Consider the following 9,827-nt stretch of genomic DNA (forward strand, 5'->3'; position numbering starts at 1 on the left):
CCTGTCAAAGCAATTCGAAGACCCTGCAACCGTGAACGTGACTCCACCATTTCAGCATGCACCTGAGAAGGAGAAACGACTACAGGATGTCCTACAGGAATCTTGTAGCAGTTGATCCGGCTAAAGCACATGTTATGAAGATACCTGAAACTCGTGAGCCAACGCATGTACTATCCACAGCCGAGCAACCAGTCTCGTAACCAGCAGCAGTCAGCAAACCGGAGCTCCCGTTCCTGTGCACGAAGTGGCAGCAAGCAGATCCGTCACCCTCGGCCTAAAGCGTGAGAAAAATAACGTCACAGCCGCACAGGTAAGTGCCTCACCCCGTTTCGTTAAATCACATGAATAATACTTTAAAATGTGTGTAAACATGAAAATGAATGGGTTGAGCAAGTTGGGTAGCCATTCAACTGGCCACCACAACCAGCTCGACGGCCTCATCCGATCCTAAAAGCTTTGGGGGCGTCGACAAGGCAGGAAATGGACACGTGGGAAGAGTCGAGTCGGAGAGAAGCGGCGGTCTAACAGGAGTGGCAGCGGTAGATATGCAGGGAATGATTCGGCGGTCAGGCAGACATTCAGTGGTATGATCACAAGTGACGTCGGCCAACGGGCTGACGGGGACAGCTCACCCCCGTGCCACGAGTTCCACAGAGAATCAAATCTACCGGCTATATTGCGTATGGCACACTACACTCATTTATTCCAACCGCTTTGCAGTCGAGTATGCATCCACAATTTCCTAAAGGTTGATACTCTGAGTTCTCGGCCTGCTTAGCGTCCTATTGTTGCACAGAAGGCCCAGAACCACTGAAGCGCTCCCCAGAACCTGTGCACGACTCCTACAGGAAGTTGTGCTACAGGAAGCTCAACGTCAGGGAAAAATCAAACTGTTCATGTCAAAGGTGGCAAGCCTGGAACGAGGTAAGCCTGAACATAGTCCTCCCATGCAATTGGTTCGAAAGGCGGTGAAGTCGACGTACAAAAGGGGTAGAAAACCGTAAATTTCAATCTGTGCAAGAATTTGCAAGTGTCTTCTTATTTCTGCATGAGAATAGTTGTCGTCGTGTATATGCGGGACTTTCTACAGGGTTTCGTTCATAATTGAGCCACTGTCAAGGCTCACCTGTAGACAGTTGTAAATTTTTAACTCTGTGCATGATAGAGGCGTAACTCTGCACTCTGTCTAAGGAAATCCCAAAGGTCCATCTTTGTATACGCGCCAGCCAGCTCAGGCCACCACAGTAAGCTTTCACCATGCTGGGTGGGTTCATCAGGAAAGAGCCTACAGACTCAAAGAAACTACTAGAAACCCTTGAGGTAGTAGACCTATTTTCTCGTGCTCGATGGATGTCATTCTGTGACAAGCTTCAAGGTCACGACGACGAGGTTGCAGAGGAATTCTTGCGATCCTTGCAACCGAAGTCCAAAACGTTGGTTGTTGTCAACTTCAGAGGTTTGACCCTCAGGCTTACCCCACAGTTCATTAGCAGGGTCACTGATCTACCGATGGGGGTACCTTGGGATAAGGAGGAGAGAAAACTAGGCCGGAAGGCTAAGAAGGAATTCTTTTTGTCGGAGGAGAAATTCTCAGAGGAAAAGAATGGAGTGCGAAGAACCAGCCTACAGCCATTTTGGAGTGAGGTCAGCCTCCAAATTATGAAGTATATCATGTGCGAGGGGCGATTCAGCATCGTGTATGGATACCATTTTCGACTGCTCACAGAACTTAGACACCAAATGGACCTACGCTTAGAGAAAAAGTTGAGCATCCCTTACTTCCTCCTGCAGTCCATGACCGAGTGTGCCACTAAGTTGAAAGAGGGGACGCCAGTTCGGATAGCCCATCATGGGCTCATTAAGCTCCTCGTGGAAGATGCACTTCACACGTATACCGTCCCTCTCTCCTGGGAAACCTTTTGGAATTTGACTAAGGATGATGATATCTGAGTACTGGCTGAGGAGCTCACCTCCTCTAGAAGCGAGGAGAAGGAACCAATTCAGACATAAAAGAAAGAAAAAGGCCAAGAAAACATGGCACCGAAGAAAGAGCACAAGGGAAAACAAGAGGAAAAGAAAGAGCCCAAGGGAAAACAAGAGGAAAAATAAGCTGCCAAAACAGAGGGTGACAAAACCACATTAACCCCCAGGGAAAAACGGCTACAAAGCAGAGTGGAAAGGACTGAAAAGGTTCATGTCAGTGACCACACCTCTAAGGTAGCCTCAGCAAAATTGAAAGAAAAAGCACCCTCAGCCAAGCAGGCTAAAACGGTGCCATCTGTTTCTACAGGAAGATTGAAAACAGCTTCTATAGGAAGCCAGAAATCAGCCACTACAGGGATTTCTACAGGAAGTCCTGAGAAAAGAACACAGAAGGAGAAGACAGTCGAAATTCTTGCTCGGGAGGCAGCAGCTGTGCTGGCCACCCTAAGTACCTCCCCCAAGCCAAAGGAGAAATGCAAAAGGGAGATTCCTCAGTATTCCAAAGCGAGGAGAAGTGTGAGAATTAAAACTGGCAGGCCCCAACCTCCATCTAAAGACCCAATTACCATCGAAGACACCCCTACCTCTCGAAGGGAGAAGTCCCCCTCCAAAATATCAGTCACTTATGAGCGGGGGAGCCCCAAGACAACTACCTGGAGGGAGAGAATGGAAAGCTCAGCGTCAAAAACCCCTCTACAGGATGCTGAAGCAGTTCTACAGGAAACTTTAGCCAAGCTCAAGGAGACCGAAAGGATGGAGGGGAAGGCAGCCACCTCACCACAAAGGGAAGCAGAGGTAGAACACATCATGGAGCCTAGCCCCCAGCCCAGCTGGAGCTCTTATTATAAATTTTTGGAGGCCGGGAAAATTATCCCACAAAAATTCACAGTACCGCTCTTCTTTGCATTGGAAGAAGAAAGAGTACGAACCCGCACGTGGATGAGGATAGCTAAATCTAAAGGAGTAGCAGATATATGCCCCTTGGAGGAACAACTCAAGGAGGCAAGAAGGGAATTAGCTATGGCCAAGCACGTGGGAAACTACCAGCGAGTATTTCTACAGGAAGAGAATGAGAAGCTCAAACTGCAGCTACAGGAACAGAGGAAAGAAAGGGGTACAGCCTCAGGGGACACTACAACAAAACATCAAGGCAAAGAAGGAATGCAAGCTGGTCCTGAGGGACTAAACCAGCATCTACAGGAAAGGGAACTGCAAGCAGACATAGAGGTACAGGCCCTCAAATAGTAGTTGCAAGAAAAAGAGGCACAACTGGCCTACATGGCTAGTTGGGCTATGGATGCTCTACAATGTAGGCAGCCGGCCAAATCTTATGGCCTATACCTATGGGACCAATGGCTGCAATTCCAGATTAATGCATTAGCACAGAGGGGTATCTCCCAGATCCAAAACCCCCAGCAGTTCACAGATTTATGCAACAGTAGCTCCTCAGAGGACAAGGCCAAGCTATCAGAGTTCTACCTCCATAATTTGGCCCTTCCTAATGAAACTTCATGGGATCCCAACACGGTTGTGGGAGATATGCAGCTAATGGCATTTACCTCATGGTTAAACCACGAAGAAAAGAGAGCGACAGAGGTCAGAGATGTTATGAACCGGGAGTTACATGAACCACTGTTTATCAGAGCAGAGCCAGGGGACCCCACTGCATTGATATCCGCCCACCAACACCTAGCAACCAACCCGCAGGCTTTACTAAAATACATGGATCAGCAGGCTCAGGCTATAGCACATTTCGAGGATATGGAGCGACTACTAGGGGACAATTGTGTTCATGCTTGCACCCGGAGGTGGAACACATTGTCCCACAACCTCAAAATCAGGGAGTATCACACTCCAACTAGAATGAGGGAGGGCCTAGTACGGGTACCTCTCTACAAGAAGTCCATGCAGAACCTCCAGGCCAGCTGGATCGGCCTCAAGCTAAGCCCACCTTTGCTTCTGGGATTGGTAGAAGGAAGCACAGAAAAAGAAGAACATAAGCAATGGGAAGAGGTGGAAAAGAAGGCCAGGTTCCATGACAGTGAGGAAGATACTACTGCAGAAGCCTGGGATGTGAGAGTGGCGGTTAAGGCAATGAAGGACGAGGAGCTGGATTAGTTGCTCAAGGATGAGCAATCATTTTAGCAGGGGGGTGATGATGAGCCCCAAATTTGGTAACATTTTGGGCTCATTTGGCCTAACTACCCTTGTTCAATCCTTCATTTTTCATAACTTATGCATTATTTTCTAGTATGTTTATGTCATTTGTACGAATAAGGGTAGTCACTATTCCTAGGTGGCTAACACGTGCTCATTTCAGGATTTTTTGACACATGTGGAAGCAAAACCAAGTAGACATGGGCTAGGAGACAGCCAAGATTGGGTTGAGGATTCGTAGGGGGTTTGTCTATGGCATTAAATGACCTCCCTCGGGATCTTCACCCCCAACTTCGAGCTCCAAAGGCCACCAAAACCGGATCTAGAAGGCAGCCAAGCAGATTTCTTGGAAGGAGTTGTTCACTCACAGTTTGGGCAACCAAGTCCCATAAACGTAGGAGGCCATCCAGGGCCTCATAGTGTATAAATGATAAGGCTCCAGCCTTCGAAAAGGACTTTTGAAAAACTTTTGCACATTCTGCACTATGTGCTGCTAGCTCTGTTTTGTTCTTTTGTAGCCATTATTGGCATAACTCTTGACTTATGATTATTTTTTGATAATGGGAAGCAGTCGGATTTGACATCAGCTCTGAGATTTTTATAGGAGCCATAGCTCTCAGGGTTGGGCCCAACCTGAGAGCTTAGGGCCTCCTTATTTGTATTGTTATCTTTCTTTTCAGCACTGTGATTTTCCTTTTATTCATCTGAACGAAGTTTGTTGAGCTAGGATTTAGTTGTGTTGGTTAAGTAGGATACTGTTGATGAATAGAATTACTTTGGATGTATAGAATAGATTGGTAAGACAAAGATTGATAAAAGCTCCATAAAAGGGTTGCCTGCACTCTCAGTTTCACCTCTCCCTTATTGGATCAGGGGCTGGAATTGTGGAGCCAGTGCTACTCAACAAAAACACTAGTTTGCTTGGCCATGCAATCATTGGTGTAATGTTTTTCACTTGTAGAAATTAGTCATGCGTTTAGACCTTTTTAGATGTTCCTTTGATTAAGTGCTGTACATGGTTTTCTTTGGGAATAAAGTTGTTGTTCATGCGTTTCATTGACAGTTCTGATAAATTAGCTAAGATTTCGGTTGTATGCAGGACTTGGTTGATTCAGTTAAGTGCACACCGTGCAGGGCTTATCCATCTTTCTCTCATCCACCTAAGCTTCGTCCAAGCCAGCTTCTCCATCTCCTAGTCAACTTCCTCATCTCACCACTCCTCTTTTGTCCACGTAACCCTACCTTCTTGCTCTCCCATTGCCTTGGTCTTCCTTAAGACAAGTTAGCTCTCCACACCCTCTCATCACTTCATCCACCAGTCGCTGGGTCATCTCAGACCCCTACCCTACCTCCCTATCCATTCATGCATCCTCTTTCACTCACCCATCCTCCAAAATCCAATTTTAAAACATCCTGTAGAAATTTCTGAACATCCTGTAGAAATTCCTGAAACATCCTGTAGAACCCCTGCAGACTTCCTGTAGAAGCTCACAAACAAGGTTTCTTGGCAGCCAAACTTTGTGAAACTCTCTGGAAGGGTGTTAGGGACCCCTTAGACCCTCTCTGAACCTTCCCAACCTTTCCCAAGCATCTTCCTCCTTGATCCACCCCTGAATAGTGAAAAGCCAATTAAAAGCACATGCATGATAATTCTAATAACTTAGCCAAAAATACAAAAATATGTTTTCTTCAAATAGAGGTAGTCTAGATACATGTATTTTACCTTGATAGAAGTAATGGCATATTCTTCAATAGTTTGCCTCCTTTCCTTTGCATCAGTAGGACTAGCTGATAGAATTAGGGTTTGCTAGGGTTATGGTACTATTTTTCAGTTTCTTTCTGCAAGTAGATCAGCTTCCTTTAAGTTAGCTTCCATCCATCAGGTATAAAGCTTCTTCTAAAAGCTCATAGAAGTTGGCTTGAGCCCCTAGCAAACTTGTGCCAGCTGACCAAGTGACAGCTGTGGCAAGAGCTAGTACTTGTGCATATAGCACCGTCGCTTCCAAGTTTGTTACGAACTACCGGGTTGATAAAACTAAAGAAGGGAGTTCCAGGAGTTGTAGCATTATTGCTACAATACTGGGGCCCACCACACATGCTAAGATGTGGAATAGTCCACGAGTTAAAGTGATGAATTAATACAACAACATGCCTTCAATAAGATTCATACAAATGAAAATGAAATAGCTAATAAGCATAGGCATAAGTTAAATAACATACATTGAAAATACAACAAGAATAATCCTACTATATTCACAATATATGCATGAAAGCATGTCAGCTCTGATTTTATTATTATAAGTGATAGTTTCATTCATTCGTACACCATTAACGTACCACTAGCCCCAATAGTGGAACATTAAATTCAAGAACACATGCTCCTCCAAAGAAGCCTTTGTAGCGGCTACAACCACCCTCCAAATTTTTTCCTTAGCTTCGTTTTGGAGACTCCCTACCAACCATCCTCAGCAACATGTCTTGCGCTGTCAAGTACATGAGCTTCAGTGGTTTTCTAGCAAATTAAAGTCAAGAACACATGCTCCTCCAAAGAAGCTTTTGTAGTGCCCACAACCACCCTCCAAATTTTTTCCTTAGCTTCATTTTGGAGACTCCCTACAAACCATCCTCAGTAACATGTCTTGCACTGTCAAGTACATGATCTTTAGTAGTTTTTTAGCAAATTTCTAGCCTGTGCATGATAGCTTGCTTCACTCCCCTCATAGGTTGTTTCTCTAGACTTTGTCTAGATGTAGGCTGAGCAGATCAGTCAAGAACTTGCACAATTTTGGAGGGGAATCAACCTTCCCTCCATAAACTACACAATCCTGACTGGTAACTTGCATTGCTCAGAAACTACACAATCTTGTGAGTCAACCTTCCCATAGAAAACTATGCAATCTGACCTAGCAGGACTCCTCAGGCTAGAAATTGTGCAATTCTAGGCAGCAATTAGCTGCTCAGCCCAGAAATTGCATAATTTTGGGCATCAGTCAGCTGCTCAGCCCAGAAATTGCACAATCCCTTTGGGCAGCCAGCCCAACTCCATCCCAAAAAAGCACAAATATCTCCCTCAGACAAGCAGGTCGTTGCACGTGCCATCAAGTTGAGTGGTTCCACCCGGGACCAAGAAAACTTGACTTGCATGCATGGGTTGCTTTTTCCTGAAATAGCAAAAAGAAACATGCAAAAAGCATCCCTAGATTTTAGGGAGCTATTTTTAGCAGCAGGAGGTTACATGCAAAGATCATTTTAGAATATTTCCTCCAACTGTTGCTTTTTCCTAGATTTGTGGCATTCGCGTCATGTGCCTCAAACTTATTTATTCGACACTTCAAAGATCACTTCTTCACATTGATCTTGGAGCTTTGACATCCCACAACACATCGAGGAGTCTCCAACATATCTAGCTTAGCTATTTCCAGGTAAGTCTGCTTAACTTCTCTTTTGTCGCATTTCTGTAACTTTTAGTGTTTTGGATTGTGTGAGTGTTATCTGCTTGATTTCTATGAATGCTTGCTATAGTTTGCATGCATATTAGCTTGTACTAACACTATTTTAGTTTTCGTTAGCATCTCACTACTGTCACATGCATGACACTATTTTGCATGAACTGTCACTGATTCGGCGACTCGGTTCACACACATGCATGTTGTTTCATTTTCTTAATCTTTCATTCATTGTTTTCATGCACAATCATTCACTCCTACTTACACTCAATATCGCCATGCATTCACATCACCATTTGATTTCAGTTTCCCATCGGTGGGTTTTGGCAACCTTGGCCTAGACTCTACCTCACCAAGATAGCATTGCACAATCATGAGAGGGAAGCCGCTGCCTTCCTTGCAGAAAATGTGCTTTTCTACCTAGTGACTATCTTACAGTCTTGCATTGTGCAATTTTGAGAGATAGTGATTGCTGGCCCAGAAAATTGAGTAATGCAGTCACTAGGCCTACAACCTTTTCCAGTTGAAATTGCGCATTGCGCAATTCCAACAGCCAACAGGCCAGTTTGGATTGCACATTGCACAATTCCAGCCAGCCTCTCAGTAGTCCGGACTTCCTTTTGCATAGTTCTGGTAGCCAGACTCCCAGCCTCCTAGGAAAAATTGTGCAATCCTTGTCATTCAATCCCTTGGTATGTTGTGTGTCGTTCCTCAAGTTTTCTTTGGGTTTAGTTGACAGATTTATGTTAGATGATCCAAAAATACAATTTTATCATAGGTTATAAAATTAGAATAAAATAATTATTAATTTAATATATTAAATTAATAATTATTATTCTAGAATGTTTAATTATTTAATGGAGACTTTTAGAATTAGCATATTGTTGTAACTAGATATGACTCTCCAAATGTGTCGTATCTTAGGCTCTATTTTAGGAGATTAGTTAGCTAGTTGGTTTGAATAGCATTTATTGTAAATGGACACTTGTTATTTAATAAGTGATCCATAATTAGAGGTAGTTAGGACATGGAGCTTATAAATAGCTCATTGCAAGAGTGTTTGTGTTGTTTGGGTGTAAACTCTTGCAAAATCAAATAATGTAATTATTTTTTCTGATTAATAAAATTACGTGTCTGAGGACACTTCTGCCATTATTGTGGTATCAGAGCTCTAGTAATGTTGCAGTTGATTTGAGGAGGAGATTCCAGCTCTATCAGATCGTGGAAAACTCAACTCCATTGAATTGATCAGTAAATGATTGGTATGGAATTTGTCCAATTTTTTTTCTTTGATTAATAGGAAAAAAAAATTATTAATGATTGAGCCCATTTGGAAGAAATAAGAGTTTTGTACTGTGATTTTTGGCCTGGCGATGGAGAATTGAAAATCTTGCGTGGATTCTTGGATCTGATGTTTCAATTCGTTTGAATTGTTTCGGTAAATTATTGAGATGTGGTAGGAAATACAAAGATTTATGTTTATAGAAGCGAATCCATGCCCCGAAAAATTGGCATACCCCACTCATTTTTTATTTTTATTATTCAACAGTGGCATTTATTTACAGGAACACCATTTGCAACATGTGTTTATTTTTTGTTTTGAGTACATAAGCAGTCTACGTGAAAAGTTTGCAGGCTCCCAAAAATCATTTCCCTTAAGTCCAGTCTCATTCGTACCATCAATAAATATACCTCTGGTTTCACCCAAATCGTCATTGCTCTGGTAAAGCTTTGACTTTTTAATTGGCTGGAGCAGTTCAAGAAAGAAATCTATAACAGCACTGTGAAAGAACAGAGAAAACAACCCAGAAGCGAAAAGTAGTATTTGTGTGTTTCAACTTGGCCGAAACTTGATCAACAATTTAGATGTCAGACTTGCAAAAACAAATCGCAGTGCCAAAGTTGTAGAGAATTATGAAGAGGGTGAGTGGTATGCTGAGCACCGTCTTCGACATTTCCTCTGCCACAAAGATTTTGGATGGCTTCTTTGAATTTTAATGTGTTGCAGTTCATAGTCTTCAGTGTTATGAACCTGTTGAGGAGCATTGTAACCTATGGGTACCTGGAAAGCGTCGCTGTCTAATCCCTGCTTTCAGCTGACATACAAGCATTTAACAAACCCACCAATACAAACATCAAGAATAACGTTTTGTTTGGTGTTGTTCCATCCATTTTGAAGCGCAAACAAAACTCTCCACAGATCTGAAATTCAGTGTGTAGGCTCTGCGAATCGATTTGTTT

This window comes from Pinus tabuliformis, chromosome 4_2 (assembly GCF_031772625.1).
Source record: "Pinus tabuliformis cultivar Carrire ecotype Pingquan chromosome 4_2, CPIR1, whole genome shotgun sequence".
Lineage (NCBI taxonomy): Eukaryota > Viridiplantae > Streptophyta > Pinopsida > Pinales > Pinaceae > Pinus > Pinus tabuliformis.